Source organism: Genypterus blacodes, unplaced genomic scaffold (genome assembly GCF_046128005.1).
Source record: "Genypterus blacodes isolate CSIRO-AG114 ecotype Tasmania unplaced genomic scaffold, CSIRO-AGI_Gbla_v1 ptg000083l_1, whole genome shotgun sequence".
In the NCBI taxonomy this organism is placed as follows: domain Eukaryota; kingdom Metazoa; phylum Chordata; class Actinopteri; order Ophidiiformes; family Ophidiidae; genus Genypterus; species Genypterus blacodes.
In genome coordinates, this window is record NW_027466888.1 from 48,195 (window position 1) to 66,996 (window position 18,802).

The window sequence follows — 18,802 nt, forward strand, 5'->3', positions numbered from 1 at the left end:
GGTACTTTGGAGCGACAAACCCAGTGCCCTCAAAGCTAATGCAAAGACTGAGAGTAAGTGGGATTTGTGTGCGTGCGTGTGTGTGTGTGTGTATGTGTGTATGCGTGTGTGTAAACGCACACATGCATCCAGTGTTATTGTCATTGAAATTTTAAAAGAAAAGCCTGTCCACCACCACTCACTAATCAGCTACTCAGACGTGGACATATGGCCTCTACTGGGGACCTTGATGGTGATACAGCAAGAGACATAACGACTGAGAAAAAAAAAGAGACTTCATGTTATACAGAGCAAACTCATGAAAAACAACTAACGATGTCAATCTAAGCATGGATCCGGATTTGCTCGGATCTCTGCTGTGCTCTTCTGATTCTGAAATTTTCAGTTTTTTTCCGTTGTTGGTTCGACTCTTGTCCTGTTTACATGTAATGTAAATGCTGTCCATCCATCACTGGTTGGAGAGATTAAAAAAAGGTGTAAAGCAGCTTTCATTCTAGCTGTGGTATTCTCTATGGCTGATTACTGTAACCCCCAAGACCCCCCCCCCTCCCCCCACAACTTCTCTTTTAGCGAGTGCATACTACTTTACCCTGATCCCTTACACCTTAAAGTTACCATAGCAAATCCCCAACACTTCCAAAATATACAGTACTTTTAATACTAGAGTAAAATCCTCGAGCTTCCTACCAAAACCTGTCGTGGTTTTCAGATAACTCTTTGCATGTTATTGTATTTCATATACCTCAGATGCAAGTCCTATAGCAGATATTACATTATACTTCCTGTTCCCTGGTTAGAGCCCATCTACGCTCCACATCTACCTCCCCCGAGTAACCCGCTAACCTCCACCTCAAAGGCCACAGTATCCTTCCTGTTTGGAGAGTTTGTAAAACATACAGGACACGTTTCCAAAAGAAAACGCGGTGGCTTTAGCCTCAGCAGCGTGTTTAGCGCGTTGGCCAAAATAATTAAATTCTTTCCACACCATCTGCACTTGGTCTAAAATATCTGGTTCATTGGCTTGATGACATCTCTTTGCTAATGATTTTTTGAAATGAGCTTATTCTCACAGCCAAAAACTCTGGCTCACACCACAGCCGATGAAAAATAAAAGCCTGAGTTTTTCCTAGACTACAGATTCTGTTTTTGTCCGATAAAGCTGTAAACAGCCCCTATATGATGATGTTTTGAGTTTTTGGCCAGTAAAATATTTGGATTATACTAATGCTATTTTTTTAAGTTCTTTTGTTTTTTGTTATTTTATTTTGACGGTTTGGGTTTGATTACAGCTTTCACTTCATACACTCCACCATTTCTTATTTCTAGGACTTATAAAAATATTTTGCTATTAATTACTACAAGGAAGGGGGAAATTATTTTTGAGTTTATGCTCAATGTGCAAACTAAAAATACATATTTTAGTACTAAAATGACTTTGAAGAACTAGAAACAGGAGACTTGTATAATTAAATGATGCCATATGTCTGAAATGCACCATCATTCTGTAATTGAAGAACATATACACATAATTGTCATATGTGCAGGGTGCAAGTTTCCATACATGACCATCACAGACATATAGCCTTTCTTCATCCATACATTCTCTACAAACAATCCAATTCAGTTGCAATGTTATGAGCTCAGTTTGCAGCGGTCTCATATCATCGTCTGAAATGATGAGTAATATTACATATTGTGTATTTTGGCAGCTAAGAACCTTTCAGAAGAAACATTCTGGACTGATTTTGAAGATGAAGCCTGGGTGGGGCATGGATGCTTATCCTCTCTTATTATTGTTGTTGTGATTTCTCCTCTTCCTCTCTTTATGGCATCACAGCAGTGCAGTTAACAGAACTTATGCCTCACACTAGCAGGTCCTGATCTGACCATGCTGTGCCATCCTTGATCCTCTCTGTGGGGTTTCAAATGCAAAGGAAGAGTTCAACCACAGTAGTTGAAAACAACTTTAAGGATTTTTTAAATTATTATTCTATCTGATCTGAAGTTCATCAGAATAAAAAAAATGTCCTTCAAGTTGAAATTTGCTTTTACCATGTATCTCTCAATTTGAGTCAAACATGTTCACACTCACATTCACCAGCTGTGTAAAGCTCTGATCCAGCTGACCTGTAAGTCACTCTAGTGTCAGACCAAATCCACTGCAATGTATTACCACTCATACCTGCTTCCACTGACAATTCAAAAATTTCATTTGTAGCTAAATATCAATCCCATGAATCCTAACATGGCCTGGCCCTGAGTTATCATATTCCCATGTTTTATTTTGGTTTTTCTTCCAGTCATGCGGCTACAATATTTCACTTCTGCTTTTTTAACTCTATTCTCCTGTAGTTAGAATGAGCCCGAGTTAGAGATTTATACTCTTAAACCCGCTGCACCCCAATGATTAACAGTGTAAATCATTTTCTAGTACAACAGTGTCTCTGTGTTTGACAAGTTTGACTTTGCTTTAAGTATACTGTTGCCTTGTCACCCCCTTTAGTCCCTGAACCCCAAACAAACACCCTATGCAGATCCCCAAAGCACAAAGGTCTGAAAGATGAACAGTGAGCAAAACAGAAAGAGAAAGAAAGATTTATTCCCATTCAGTTTGTATTTGTCTCTCTCTATCAGTGTGTTTTTGTATTCGATATGTACAGACTCAACTTTTCTCTCTGTCAAAATCACAACCTTGTGTTATTGTATATTAGAACAACCGAAACTTGACATGTGTGGCTTCTTTTATCCCATTTAACCTGTACAAACAAACACTTTATAGTTTCACCATTTTTCTTTTCAAACTCTTTTATCTGTCTCTCTGTCTGCCTATAGATTAGATAGATAGATTGTTTGGGTTGTTTTCTTTGGTTGTTTCTTTTTTCCTTTTTCATTTCTGTATGCTTCCAATGTGCTTCAAAGAAATAGTACTATTTATTACTATATTGTTAGATTATGAACACAATTATTATTGCAGTTACCATGGTTACTTACTATTATTAATAAACATTTCTTTCCTCAATAAATCTCCTGGTAATGTGGTTAAAATAATTAATAATGTGTGACGCTCAGAAATGGTTTCCCTCTCATTGCAAATTCTTAGATGTTACAGATATTACATTTTTGAAAGATTCTTCTATTGCAGGTTCAAAAAGAAAGGACCAAGGAGATAGTTGTAATATGTCCCATAGCTCATAAATATATTAAAAGCACTGATTCTGTTCTTGTGAGAATGCAACATGAGGAACTGAGGTTCATTTTAATTTGATTTTCTTATTTGCAATCAATTACAGTACCGCAGACGTGTGCGTGTGTGCACGCTTGTGCGTGTGTCTTCATGCTCGCTCCCTGTGATATACAGATAAATAGCACCTGCTATAGTGGGTTGGTTTGGAGACCCTGGCTGTTCCTCGGTTCAAAGTGAAAGTCATAGCGAGTCCCTCTGTCACCTCCACCCTCCTTATAGTGTGAAATTTCTGACGTATTCCTGTTAAATACTACAAATACAAAGCTACAGTCAAATTACTTTCATGGTTTAGAACTGAAACATGGTCGTGTCACAGCTGCAGCAGCATCATTAAAGCATTCCATGTGTCTGCACTGCAATTAAGGTAAAAACATGAGTAAGACGCATGCACAGATGCAGTGAAAAGGAAAAAAAAGTCAATTTACAGCTTAAAATGTAGACGCATATAGTTCATATGTGATAACTAAAGTCGGATTAAAACGCACTATAGGGGAATAAGTGGTGATAGGTCAGAGGTCAGTTTGTAGTTACGGCCTCATGCTCACACGTAGCAGAAGAACACCTTTACTGTCCACCTATGTAGCTTCCAGCTTTACCCAGCAGGCCGTGCATGCCTGTCCCAGAGACTAGCAGGCAGTGAAAGAGAGAGATGATGGGACTTTGATAGCCATTTGTCTTCTCTCCCCTTAGGGACACAAGATGGAGTGCTGCTGTCCTTCTCCACCACAATCATTTACCTAAACAAAACAAATGCCTCATCGATCCCCCTCCCCACCCCTGATTCCCCCCATTCCTTTTCCACCATCGTGTCCAGGGAACGCTCACGAAGCAGCCACACACACGCACACACACACTGAACTGCACTAACACTAAGACACAGCAACAACCGGTCTTGTATGCCTCACAGCATTGATCCCCTTCCACAGCACTTTGTCATCACACTTCCATTGTGTACAAAACAATCCCTCCAACCAGAGAGTAAAGTCTTACTGCTGTCTAACACAATAGGCTTTGGCTTTTTAGCAGCTTTGTCTATGTTCTCCACGGGGCTAAAGCGCTCTAACTGTAACGGTACTGATGGCAGAGCGCACGCAGGCTCAGCCAGCATTCTCTCGTTAACCTCATCCTCCTCACTACACAGCAACTCAGCGGCAGTCGGGTTATTTAAATACCCAGTAATGCAATATATCAGATTGCCTGAGCTAAATTCTGCACTTTCATTGGACAGTAATGACAGGAGTGACAAAATCAAAAGGTGTTTAATATACTGGGCAACCTCAATGGCGTCTCAACAACAGAACTGAGCTCATACTGAGTACATTCAACCATATGCTGACCTTCAACATCTTCATCTGAAGGTACGAGTTCATCTCTGTTTCCACCAATTTGGGTTAGCTTCTTGAGCTAGAGACTTATGAACTTCTTGAGTTAGAGACTTGTGAACAACTCCTGACTGCACCACAGAACCAAGAGTGCATTGGCAACAGCTGCATTGTTTTAGTTTCCATACTACTGATTGCTTTCACATTGGTGGTTCTTGTAAACAACTAGCATCCCCAGTCATCCGACCCTTGACATTGTCGCCTTTGAACCAGAACAGAACCAAACCAAGCAGCAGTGTTTGTGGTGTAAAACACTCAATCTGACTGCTTCAGCCCCAGTGGAAAAGGGGGTAAGTGTGGATCAGTACCAACAGTGAAAATGCATTCTGGATCGTTTGTAACGGTTTGAATGTACATGCCTGTAGAGCTGCCAGTAAGATGTAATTGTCAAACCAGGACGAGCTGATGAGAGGAGAGGGAGAGACGCAGACTACATCCTCACAGGGCTGATGACGATAAGGAACAGGTGAGGATAATTACAACAGGTGAAAACAATCCGGTAACACGAGGGCAGGAAGTAAAGCAACATCATCTGCAAACTGATGTGTGCCACTGCAGGGATAGGAGAGGGGATGAAGTTTGTTGGTTGAGGTTAGAGAACACTGTGTCGTAGTCTGAGTGAGGCTAAGTGAGATAAACTCTTTATAAGAGGGCCACGGTAACTGAGATTTCGTCAGATAGCTGAGCCAGTGTGTGAGGGGCTTGAGGTTTCTCTTGATGGAGGCCATAGACCGAGGAGCAGGATGGGAATGTCCAGGTAAGGAAACTTTATGTGCCTCATATGTGTGTGTGGGGGCATGCAGACTTGTTTGAGGTGGAATGATAAGAGCAGAGAGAGAGACGGCCTATGGATTTTTCTCAGTGGACAATTCTACATGCGCTACAGTGGTGTCTAAGTGCTTCATTTGCCCAATCACAGCTCTTTACCATTGATGAAACTGCCCCTTTCAGTCTTCCATAAATGATCCACTTCTGGGAGGACTATATAATATACACTACTCACAAAAAGTTAGGGATATTTCGCTTTCGGGTGAAATTTCAGGATGAACCTAAAATGCACTATAACCTTTTACAGGTGGACTTAATGTGACCTTCTCTAAACTTTTGAATGCACATGTCCAACTGTTCAATGTTTCAGTACGTTTTGCACAACTTGCTGTTCTCTAACAAGGAGCTTAATGGTAAAATTCACAACAGGTGTTTGATCCATGAATCGACCAAAAAATGTCCTGGTTCAATCAGAATTGAACAGTCCTCCTCATCATGCTCTTCACATTTTGACACGAGACCAAGACGACACCTACCAACTGATCAACAGTACCTCGCCATTGCAAGGCTTCAAACAGGATGTTCTCAGACGGAAGTGGCCACTGAGCTTAGAGTGTCATCAGCAGGTTGCGACAGAGGTACAGAGAGACTGGAAGAGTCACAGAAAGGCATAGAAGTGGACGTCCTTTGGCCACATCCCACACTGATGACCGCTTCATTATGAACAGCGCCATGCAGAACCGGATGATGAATGCCACTCAACTCCAGGCACATTTATAGGCTTGTCACTGTACCATTCACAAAGTGTAGGGCAGTTCTGTATTGACTAGAGACACCTGCCCACACTGTAACACCACCACAACCAAAGGGTCATCTGGTGACAACAGTGGCTGATGCATAGCGCTCTCCTTGACGTCTCCAACATCTTTGGCGGCCATCATTTCTGCTCAAGGTGAATCGACTTTCATCAGAGAACAGTACTGAGGCCCACTGGTCCCTCGTCCAGCGTAAACTTTTTGTGAATAGTGTATATATTACAATATTAATATTTTAAAATAATGTGTCACAGTTTAACTAACTTTATTAGTCTCCAATTGTAAAGTGCAATATATAAGGTCAATTGTTAAAACTAACATGGACAATTCATTATTGTCCATATTGCAGTCCACAGGTGATATGAACATACACACAGAAACGCACATTTTGATTCTTCCAAATTCAGTCTCTTCAATTATAGTCTCTCGCTCTCGCTCTCTCTCTCTGGCTTTTCTCATGTTTGGAGCCTAAACCATGTGCTTCAATATTTGTTGTGGGCTGATCTGTGTCTACAAATGTATCTAAATGTGTCCATGGACAGACAGTGATTGTGTCACTTGGTCCAGTGTGCCAGACATGACTGACTAATGATTATTTAAACTAATTGGCTACATTACAAAACGAACTATAGAGAGTTGCAAATTCTGGCATCATGACATGTTTCCTTCACGGTCCTTTAATGATTACGCCTGGTGACAAGACTAAGCCAAACAGTGACGCAGGACACACAAGCATGCTGAACACACACAAGAAGAAATGTTGGAGGTTCCTCTTATGACTATCTCTAATGCCACAATCATCTGTGTATTGTTCCTCTCCAGATGATTACACCACGAACATCCCATGTTACAATACACACCCTATCGTCTCGTATCACATAACCCATGTAAGAATGAGGATGTTCGTCGTTGGTTGGGGGGGCGGGGGTGAGACTGGCAAAGCATTAATACTACTCAGTGGTGCGGTAAATTAATTTTGGATTGCTTCTCTGGGTTTGAACAAAATTGTTTTGTTGAGGGGAAAAAAGAGATTAAGGTTTTTAATTATACCGGGTAATTCATTCCACAAAATAAATCCTCACTAAAAATGGTCTCTTCTGAGGAAGGGGAAGACGTGTCAGCCAGTTGTGTGGCATTGTTATTAAGAGATGTGCACAAACACAGTCAGCCATCAGTCATGTTTACTGCACCTCTGTCCCTTCCTTTCTGCTGCTATTTACTACCCAGTTACACTTCCTGTTTTATATGAGAAGCATATAGTAGAAGATCTGGATAATAATAGATGTACTCTCAATTACATTAAACATTTTATACCTGAGGAAAAAGTGAAACCCACCTTGTCCATTTTCCAATTTCCCATCAAAGGGGGGGATGGGGGGTTAGCGGTTAAATCCACCCGCAAATTGCCTCAGGACTGTTTGCTGTATAATTTATTCATAATTTGATATAATTGAATGATGATAACTGCTGAATGTGTTCTTCAGTGAGTTTTGGGCAATTAGAGGTTGGAATTACTGACAATTACTGTTGACTCCTCCTGACATTCTATGATTTCCTGTCACTCCAGGTTCAAGTGAACCGAGCGCCAACTGGCATCATTGTGTTGAGCCAATAGTCAGAATCAATGGGGATTGTGTTTGAAACGAACCGCAGCCGTGAGTGCAGAAAGAGAGGACGTGTGTTGCAAAGCAGAGACGTGAGGTTTAAACAAAAAAGGAAGCAACGTTACAAGAGAATAAGAGTCTGCATGGATAATGGGTGAGTAGGGAAAGGAAAGAACATGGTTTATAGTGTAAGGTAATAGTGGTGTGTGCGTGTGGACGTGTGTGTGTGTGTGTGTAACTGGATTACTCTATGTGATGATTACATAGGTCTCAAGGGGCTCCAGGGATCTGAGAGTGCACTCACCTGGCAAACAATTACACACCCTAACATTCACACACAAATGCTCTACACACACACACACACACACACACACACACACACACACACACACACACACACACACACACACACACACACACACACACACACACACACACACACACACACACACAGAAATGAACCTTCCAGTACACACATAGTACACACGTTGACATGTGTTGACGTTAGGGTCCTGTGGGAGACAGTGTACAGTAGCAGGCTGTGTGACCACTGGCCTTGCAGCAGTGGCTATGAGGTATAGCTCTATTTACCACTGGTCATCTATCACAGTCACATCCGCTCACACACACACGCAGAAACACAGACACACACACACACACACCTGGCCTGAGCAGGCTGACCATTTCTGGATAAATTTAGTCTAGTAAAACAGTCTTTACCAGTCCTGCTTGTCTAACGTATGTCTGCTTCTTAGTGTGTGTGTGTGTACTCACCCTACTGACCTACTATTCCTGCCAATAGAGGACATAATGTCTCCTTAAATCCCTCTCTCACACATGCATACAACATTCACGCCATTGCCTCAGTGCGACCCACTGGATGGAGGTAATAGCCTGTGTGTGGGCTCTTTGTAACTGAGAGGGAGGTTTTTTAATGTATCAGAGGAATTCAGAGCCATGTTCACAAGAGTGTGTATGTGTAGGGAGTAAATCACTGTGGTGTGCTGGGATAGCGCCCTGCCCTTGGCATGTGTTAGACAAGAGCTCAATGTGTAAATCCATTAATTACTGCCACCAACACCAGTGCTGCTGAAGCTGCAGGACTGGGAGGACTATAGGAATTACTGGTAGGAGTGGAGGTTGGACTGGGAATTGGACCGGTGCTGCTTGGGCTGATGAGCATGTTGTATAAGGGATGGAAAGGATGGCATAAGGGCAGACAGTGGTCCCTTAACCTCCCAGATGAAAGGCTTCAACTGCTACTAGCTGTGTTATAATGCATTCTTCCTCCAGTCTCTCTTTTCAGTCTGTCTCTCTAACACATGCACACACATACACACTGTTTAGTCATTTATTTCAGAGCGATTAGGTTCCTCAGAGAAAGAGCCTCTGTGGCAGACAGATTCATTTCACCAAATGAGCCCTTATTGTTCTGGGCCACACTGACACAGAGGTGTGTGTGTGTGTGTGTGTGTGTGTGTGTGTGTGTGTGTGTGTGTGTGTGTGTGTGTGTGTGTGTGTGTGTGTGTGTGTGTGTGTGTGTGTGTGTGTGTGTGTGTGTGTGTGTGTGTGTGTGTGTGTGTGGCGGCTACAGGGCATGTCACCATGGACCAGATCACATCACCGCTTGACACACTTGGCTGAGCTCTGATAAAGCAAGTCCCTGGAGCGAACATGCACTCATACAGGCACACGCTGATAATGAAAACACATACACACGCCAAAGACATACACATATACTGTGCAAAAATATCTGGAAAATTATTCTAAAGATGAAGACAAAAATAGATTAAGGCTAATCATGAGTATACATTAAAAATTGCGTAACAATTTCCATTAAAGTGCCACACGGGTCACAGCACAGCATTACAGAGAGTCAAGTTGGTCATGTGATCTATCAAACTGAATGTCGTCATCTTGTCACAGTACTGTATACTGTAAAAGCCTGTGACATCTGATCTCATTTCACTAATGAAATAATTTCAGGGGTGGTAGGGCGAAAGAATCTGGGATTATCTTTGATGGCTTCTGTTGTTTTCATTAAGAAAACAATTAAGATTACAAGTATATAAGCGATCAAAAACTCAAAACTTGTACATTTTTCACTTCACACATTGGGCGTTGTTGACTTTTATATTTATTCTTTTAGTAGTTAAGTAGTTAAATTGCAACAAGTTACTCTCTTAAATGTGTAAAACAGTGTTTAAAGCTGTGTTTCTCTTTACACTGTATTCCATAACATTTTACTGTATGAGTTTATCACACTGATTCTATCTGAAAATGAGCATCATATTTTGGATTCATGGAATAATGAAAAACAGTATTTAAACAGTTTCAATATCAAGGGGGGAAATAATTAGCATTGTGATGAATATTTATATAGACTTAATTTCCTACAAGGCAAAATGAGTTGGCTGGGAAAAGTGATGCATGCTGGGATATACACAAGGGCATAGCAGTGCATTTACATGGCTACTTGGAATACCTACAGTATACTGTTTAGAAAACACTGTCGAGCTGCTATAACAAGTTGTCAAATTAGTCAGTTTGCTACTTGTAGTTAATTAATCGCCAACACTGGTAATCTGTGAGATATCCTGCTGACAGAGAGGAAAACAAATGATGCCAAGTGCCACCAAGCTACGTGCATGTAGGATGAACCCTCACTGCACTGCAGCAGCGAGGATGGCGGACGTTCAGGTTCGGGCTTTGCTGTTCTGTTCTGGTTACTGCAAGCATGACATTAAGCTTGATACAGACAACTAATGTGAGCCAGTGGAGAGAGACATGAGCAGAGTGACCTAGAGTGACAGAGCTGAGTTCATCCGGGTTTGTTCCAGATACGATTCTTCTGTGCGGCACCATCAGCAGCCTCTAAGCTCCAGCACTCTTTCAGAAGTTATATGTAGTTATAAATCGCTGTAATAAGGATTGTTTGGTATACAGCAAGTATACGATGTCTTGTGACCTGAAGTTCTTTTGCCTACCTATGTTGAACGCACTTATTGGAAGTCGCTTTGGATAAAAGCGTCTGCTAAATGACCGTAATGTATACAGATGGACAGCAGACGTGGAACTAAACTGCAGGAGTGTCTATGAGTATCTAGATACATTTCTTCTGTGAAAACTGGTCACCATAGGAATTCATTGTTATCAAGTAGATGTGTATTTTTCTTGCCAAAATGTTTTTGCTCAGTCTAGAGAAAGCACGCTGAGACACAGTTGTGGCTCTGGAAACAGTTACACTGTCAGACTACCACCTGATATACAATAAATGAAAACATTGCGGACATTAAATACCTCACTGATTAGAAAATGAGCTTGTTTCATTAGAATAACCTTATCTGCCAACATTTCAGCACTGTTCCTCTCTTCTCACAGCCTTGAATGACCAGCTCCCTGAAGATGGATATGTGTATCCACATGTGTCTGTTTGCTGTGCTTAGCGTGTTTATTTAGTTAATTATTTAGTTAATTATTTAGCGTTAATTAAGTTGGATTCCTTGGCTGTTAAAGCAGAACAGAAGCATATGCTGCAAAGGGAAAATAATCTGCAGAGAGGAGGGGGAAAACATTGTCCACTCGCTCGCACTCACACACATGCACATAATATGGAACCATTTAATTATAAAAGGGGGCAACAGGGAGGATTGAAAGTAGTGAAAGAGTAAAACGACAAAGCGAAAACATGGATAAATCTTTTAACATCCCAATTAATGAAGTACACAGGGATGTGAGAAGGGAGGAGACAAACATCGACATCTGGCCTCGGCCTGCATTAAAAGACCATTTTCCTGTTTTAACACCCATAAAATAGGTGCTGAAACAGGGCTGTAAGTGGCAACTCTGCTTTACATCTCCCCACTGTGTGCTTCCTTTTTCCACCCCCTACTGAGGTGTGTGTGTGTGTGTGTGTGTGTGTGTGTGTGTGTGTGTGTGTGTGTGTGTGTGTGTGTGTGTGTGTGTGTGTGTGTGTGTGTGTGTGTGTGTGTGTGTGTGTGTGTGTGTGTGAGAGATATTTGCTGACAGAAATTAGGTGAAGGTGCTAAACCAACCAGTGGAATATTAACTGTTGACAGAGACAAAGAGAGAGACAGACCCCTGATCCCTCTGCTGTCTCCACTGTCTGAGCAGCTCTCTTCACCCCGCCCTTTTTCATTGTAATGTATTCCTTGCATAGATGCAACTTTTAATCATTTGTGCATTTTTGTTCCTCTTTATTAGTTTTTCTCCCCAAGGATATGCGCAAGGGATACTGTGGAGACAGAGAGAAGGCAGAGGGATGATGTGTGTGTATACATTTTCTATGTTTCCCAGGTTCTACAGAAGGAGGAGATGATTATTTCATGTTTTCTGTCTCTCTTCTTCTCTTATTTTTCTTGTTCACACACTTTTTCGTCTTATGGGTGTCAAGACAATTGGTCAGCAATCGACGGCCTTCAGAGAGCAAAGTCCTGTGATACACACACACACAAGCACACATGCATACACAGCATTCAGGTCAAACTGTGTGAATATGACCCTACAATTACAGTGGAAGCTTATAAAACACTGAATACAAGAGGTCCAAGGATCGATCCCTGTTGTCGCAATCTGTCTTCTGGCGGGCGTCATTTAGATGTTTTATCAAAGCTGTTTCAATGCTCTGATGAGCATGAAAAGCAGATGGCACGCATCATGAGACCATCAAGATTTTAAAAACTTTCTTTCTCTGATTGAAATCTATCTCTTCAATTATTTAGCAAATAAATGGAGATTTGCAGTTTTCAGTGCCTCCGGGAAAAACGTCAAACTGAAGAGAACTATTAAGTATTGATAGTAGGTCATCAGCTAGACAGAACATAGCACACATGCATACACAAGACAACATGTAGAAGAGTTTAGATGTTCAATCAAGCTAAACTGTGACATAACTGTCTTGTTCTTAGGTGCTTATATCTGGTGTAAGATGCTACTGCTTGTTTTAATAAAAATCATTTTAGAATTAAAGAAAGAAGCAAACTCATACACATACATTTGTTGCTGGAGAGAAGTTCAGAATCTAACGGTGCAGAGGGTTTTATCAGGGTCTCAAGTGTAGAAAGTAAAATGTGTGTTTTTCTGTGAATAAGATCTGAGATGAATGATTTTCTAGCATTGCTTAATTCAGAATGGAAGCTAAGAGGTTTTTCTTTTTAGATGTTACGATGAATTGGAAGTTTTCCATTTTCTTTCAGAATTTCTGTACTTTCTCTCTTTTACATCTCAGAGCCATACATGGTCTTTCTGCATGGAGCTTTTTGATTATATGTTACTTCAGTTCTGATGGGTGCAATAATAATACATCAATGACATCATCGCCTTTAGAAATGAAGCTGTTAAAGCATATCATTTATAGAACCCGATCTAAGCAGCTAGGGAATTGCAGCTAGAGCCTCTTCATTTTGTTTCATTTTTGATTTTGTTTGAATCACAGGACAAATTTTTACATCTAAGAAAATAGTCTTTCTCATAAATTGATGAAATGCTGACTTTACACTAATCAGGTCAAGGGTGTGTAATAGCTATTGTCCTTGGGATAATCCAAATGAATATTACCAGCTTGATATTAAAATTCAATACAGATAATTGTCAGCGGTTCAGAAAAATTGTTAAAAACTCAACTTAACTCTTTTTTAGGTGTAAAATCTGACAAGTAGCTATTAATATTAAAATTATTCAGAAGAGGTAAAATCCCCAAATGATGTCGGCTTACATTTAAATACATCTTTAACAATTTCTACTCCTTCACCTCTTTTTGGCTCAGCTGGAGGAACACATGAAAGTATAGCTTGTGGGTCGGACGCAATTAACACAGCCCCACTGTCGTCTAACCATGTCTCATTAAGAAACATAAAATCGCTTGTACGCAGTATTAAGCTCATTGATTAAAAATGGCTTGTGTGACAAGGATCTTACAATGAACAAAACATGTTTTAGAGTGTTAGAGTTACAACTTTGGGAAAGATGTGGCTGCAGAGGAATGACTTGTCAGTTTGACATGTTAACCGATTTCGCCAAGTACAGTTTTTCTTTTCTATTGCTAATCAGGTCAGGGATCTTATTAAAGGCCTGCACACAGGATCCGAGTGTGTTTTGGCAAAATGTTACACTTTGAGAGACTGAGAGGTGGAGGGAAGAGGTGGAGAGGCCCAGTGTGTTCGGGATGAAAGTTGTGGACTGGCAGCAAAGAGCGATACCTTAATTCCAGAATATACTAATCCTTCCATTTTCTTTGGAAGACCAATATGAGGAGAACTAGGAGAGAGGGAAGTGATGCATGGGTCTAGCTGTGATTCATCCCCAGATGTATCCCTGAGGTGCTGCAGCCTATTGAAGTGTTGTCCCAGAGGCCGGTGTGAAGATCGGATTCTCTCTATCTCTCTCTCTCTCTCCCTTTCCCCCCTCTTTCTGTACAAAATATCCTTTAATTGTATGTGCAATGTCATGTGAAATGTTTCCTTCAATAGAAACAAATAGTAAAAAAGAAAAGACATTGCCACTACGTGTGTCATTAAACACCTGGTGAGATTAGATGTAACATTTGAGAAGCTCTTTCAGAGGGAAATGCAAAGACAGTGAGGTTCTTAAATTCACCCATTCTTTATTAAATAATGAAGAATGAGTAATGTTGCTCCTTCAATCCTGACACATACTCTTACCAATCAACTTAAAGATTGTCTGTGTAAATAACTTTTCATCTTTTTCACGTTGTTTTGAGTAATTTGTCCATACATCCTCTGTAATTGGCCCGCTAACACCAAAAAGAACATTCCAGTCCTGGTTGTGTAATAGGACATAGTGATAGAGGGTGGACTAGATCAGGAAAGAACAAAAGACTTGATGAGCACAATGAGGGGAAGGGAAGGAGGATGAAAGGAGGAGGTACATTGATAGAGAAAAGATCACAAGTGCAGAATGAAATGCAGAAGTGTAGAGGATGAAGAGAACAAGGGGGGAGGAAGAAGGCAGCATAGCTTTGAGCAATTCCTTTAATTATGCAACAGCAATCAGAGCAGGTACAGGATTGTCTTCTCCAAAGCCTTTAATGTCTTTTATGTGTTGGGAGGGGAGGACAGAAGGGTCCTCTGACCAACAATACAGCGAAAAAGACATGAAACCAGTGTGGACGCAGAATAGTGCTGCAGCAATGTCTGTTTTCCTGTTCAAGATAGTGCGACCCCAACTACAGAGCTGCCACTCCTGATCCCAGCATGAGAGCAGAGGGGAGCAGATGGAAATCCTGCTCTCTCCTCACAAACAGGGACAACCAACTGTAAGAAGAAGCTTATGTACTTTATCTTCTTTTGCTCTCATACATAGCTCTCAGTCATCTAACTATGTGAAACCCTTTAAACACACACAGTTTTTGATATCTTTAATTTGTTAACATGTCATGGGGGAGAAAGTGGGGTGTCGAGTTCTTTTACATGGTCAGAATCAATGGTTGGATTCCAAGATTGGCCAGGAACTCATTCATTTGGGTAGACTCTGTAGGGAATCCACATCTGTACATGGAAGAATAGAATGATTTAAATGTGGCATTCATTTCCACAGGATCCGCAACAGTGATCATTATTAATTTGAGTTAGACTGAAGTTTAACTGATGTGCCAGTCAACGATTTTCTTTGTCACTATGTTCAATAAGTACGTTTCTTTGTCACTCAGCACGGTATCGAACTCCACCTGATGATTAAGACGCCGGATGATTAAACAGTTCTGTGGCGGGATGGGATGCACATTCTCGATTGAGGTTACTAATAGCAGACGTAAGATCTGAAAGCATCAATTGTCCAAATGAATAAGACTGGAATCATGTTGATTTAATGAGAGAAACTCATTATAATTTGAAACAATTATGCAATAATGTGTTGAATCTCCAAGGGGGGGAGGGGTGACATGATGGCATATGAGTAATTAGAGGAAACAACACATGAGCCAAGACCATTATCTATGAGGACATAATCTAGTCTTGAATATGATTGATGTACCAGGAGAGGTTAGGAAGTCTCCAAGGGCCCACCAAACCACTCTGGGTCATGACATCAGCGACAGATTTAGACAGCTGATGGGGATAAAGTGTGAGGATTAGAACCATCTATCATTGAGTCAGTTACCCCCAAAATTAACAAATGGGTATTTAGATGAGTTATTTTACCAAGTAATCTATTAGAGAATTCAACAGCATCTAAGTTAGGTGTAGAGAATGAACTAAGCTCGTCTTTTACTGATTTCCATATAATTTTTAGGCGGAGCGACTGGCGGGACAAAGGAACGCCTCAACCCCTCAAGTGAGGCACGTCCGGGTGCTCAGGGAACCTTCCCTTTAGGCGCTACATATGTCTCTCCTCACAACTTCTTGACACTACCAATGAATTTAATCCCGAGGAACATGAGAAAAATCAGCTCTCCAGCTAAAAGAACAAAAATTCCGAACAGCCTCCAACAATTATAATCAGACATTTGCTTATTACAAGGCGCACATGTCACAGAGGTGGCGTCTCAGTCACTGATGGTCATGTCAGTCAGACACTCCACATTCCGCAAAATAGTTTGGTCATCCTTTAGAAACCAACAACACACCCTGTTTATCTGTTTGCAAACTATAGGATTGGGTTAAGGTGGAAATCATTTTATTTTGAAATAGCGACATCAATAAAAAAACTCCTTAGACTCTGCCGAGAACACGTTGGCAATAAATCTGAAAAACTCAAATCTACCTAAGCAACACACAGAAATAAACACTATTGGAATAAACTTTCTCTTCCAATTTGTATACTACTGACTACTCAGAATAAATCACAGATTTTCTGAGCTGCCCACAACTACACAAAACTCAAGCATAGATAAGCCAATAAGTGCAGCAGCAGCACACCTAATGCCAAACAGTAAATCACCAGAATGAAACTTATATTACCTCAAATGCCACAAAATGGTAACTGGAATACCTCATCAGATGAACACTGCTAAATAAAGACATATAGACAACATAGCATATCTTTAATGAGAGACATTCCTCAGAAAATATGCAAAGACTCATCCACGAATACCAACAAAAGAGAAACTAACCTTTCCCTTTCCTTGCCGCTGTTTTGCCAAGTGCTTGCTCCTCCAATCTTCCTCAAATGGACACAACAATATTACAAACACAGCTTTTGTAACACAATTGTAATTAAAATCACACGTTATTGCCCCCTTCAATGATTTCAAAGCAACCATACTGCACACCTTCTTCTTTTGATTTTTGCAATTGCTTCATATTATGCATCGCCCTGTCTGATGTCTGTTTGCCTTCTGATTGACTATGCTGTGTCATTTTTTTTGACATTTTTATTGCTGGAAAATATTTCTTTATCTCAATGAGACTACCCAAAGTAGAAATAAAGGGAGGGATGAAACAGGAACACATAGATGGGAGAGAGAGAAGACAAGCATTGATGTGCTGTGTGTGCTGACACAGCCACCATTGGCCTTCATTGACTGGCCTGAGCAGAGAGAGAGCCAAGACACCACAAGATGAGAGAGGGAGATGATCTTGTCCATGTTGATTTCAATCTGCTTTAATGCATCATATTGTGGGGTGCTTTCCATTGATTCCTCATTTATAACATCCATAGTGATCTTCCATGTGTTTGTTCCTTCATATATACTATATTGTTTCCTTCCTTTACGTTCTAATTAACAATTATTCTGTCCTCCTTTTGTCAAATAAACTAGGTGTTTTCACTTTATCAAATATTGCTATCAAAATAAAATAGAATAAAAATAATATAAATCAGTTAAAATGATCAAATTGATTAATTCATTTATTAAATGGGAGCAATTAAGGATTAGTTTACAGTAGCAGAAACATTCATCATAGAAAACATAGTATTTCATCGGTGTCTTTATCTAGTTAGAAATTAATCTAAATCTTAATCTGCCCAAATGCTAAATGCTGTCCGTTTGGTGATTCTCCGTTGCATCAAATGGATAGAGCGGTCTGCTGCGCCGAGGGTCCAGTGAGTCGATGATTTGTCCGTTGTGGTGAGCTTTGCTCCAAGTCTTCGGGTCCTGGGCTTGAAGAAGTTGGAAAATTGTCTTTGTGAGGTGGAGGAAAAAGGGAAAGTAAATTGCTCCTTGGTCCACAAATTGAGTCACGGTCAGACAAAAGATGAAAGCAAACGGATGTGCATGCCTTGGAAGTTCTGTGTTCACTGGACTGGAAAGTCCAGGGCAGGATTTTAGGTGTCCTATCCACGTCAGTTGTTCTGCAGGGAGAGGAAGAAGTCAAAGTTGTTTCGGCTTTCATACTGCAAAGGACCTTACAGGCTTAACCCTTTTAGCCAAATACGCAGCAGGGTGGTCAGTCACATTTTCACATCAAGGTGTGAAAAAGGAGGTGGATCCCAGGTAGTCTTGGGATTTGTGATTCTTGTCTGTTTTTGAACAAAGGGAGTCCATACTTAAGCATATGGTCTTCAGGCTTGGAATCTGACTACAGGCCCAACACAATTCAATTCTGTCTGTCTGTCTCCCTCCATTCATTCTTCCTTCCTCTGTTCCAAAATCCTCCCTTCTAGAACAAAATCAGAAACTTTTTTCTGTGCTTATTCTTACATTTCTTTTGTTTGTGTGTCATCCTATGTTTAATCCATTTTGGCTGGATTTCTCCTTCTCCGTTACTTCCTCCCAACCCGCCTTCCCTTCCTTTCTTTTTCCTCATGTCAGTCCAGCTCAGTCACTTACAACATTTCCTCCTCCCTCCTCTCATGCAAATTGGAAAGCCGAGGGGGGACCCAGAGTTCAGTATTTATAACACCAAATAAACATGATGAAAATAACAGCACAGAGAATTTATGTTTAAAAATGCAGCATATATACTGTATATGCTGTATTAGGTACAACTTCTGCCATGAAATATTAATGCCATGCCGGTAGCCCTTTGGAGGTTGATTACATAGTGCAGGTCTCCTATCGGCATATGCTAA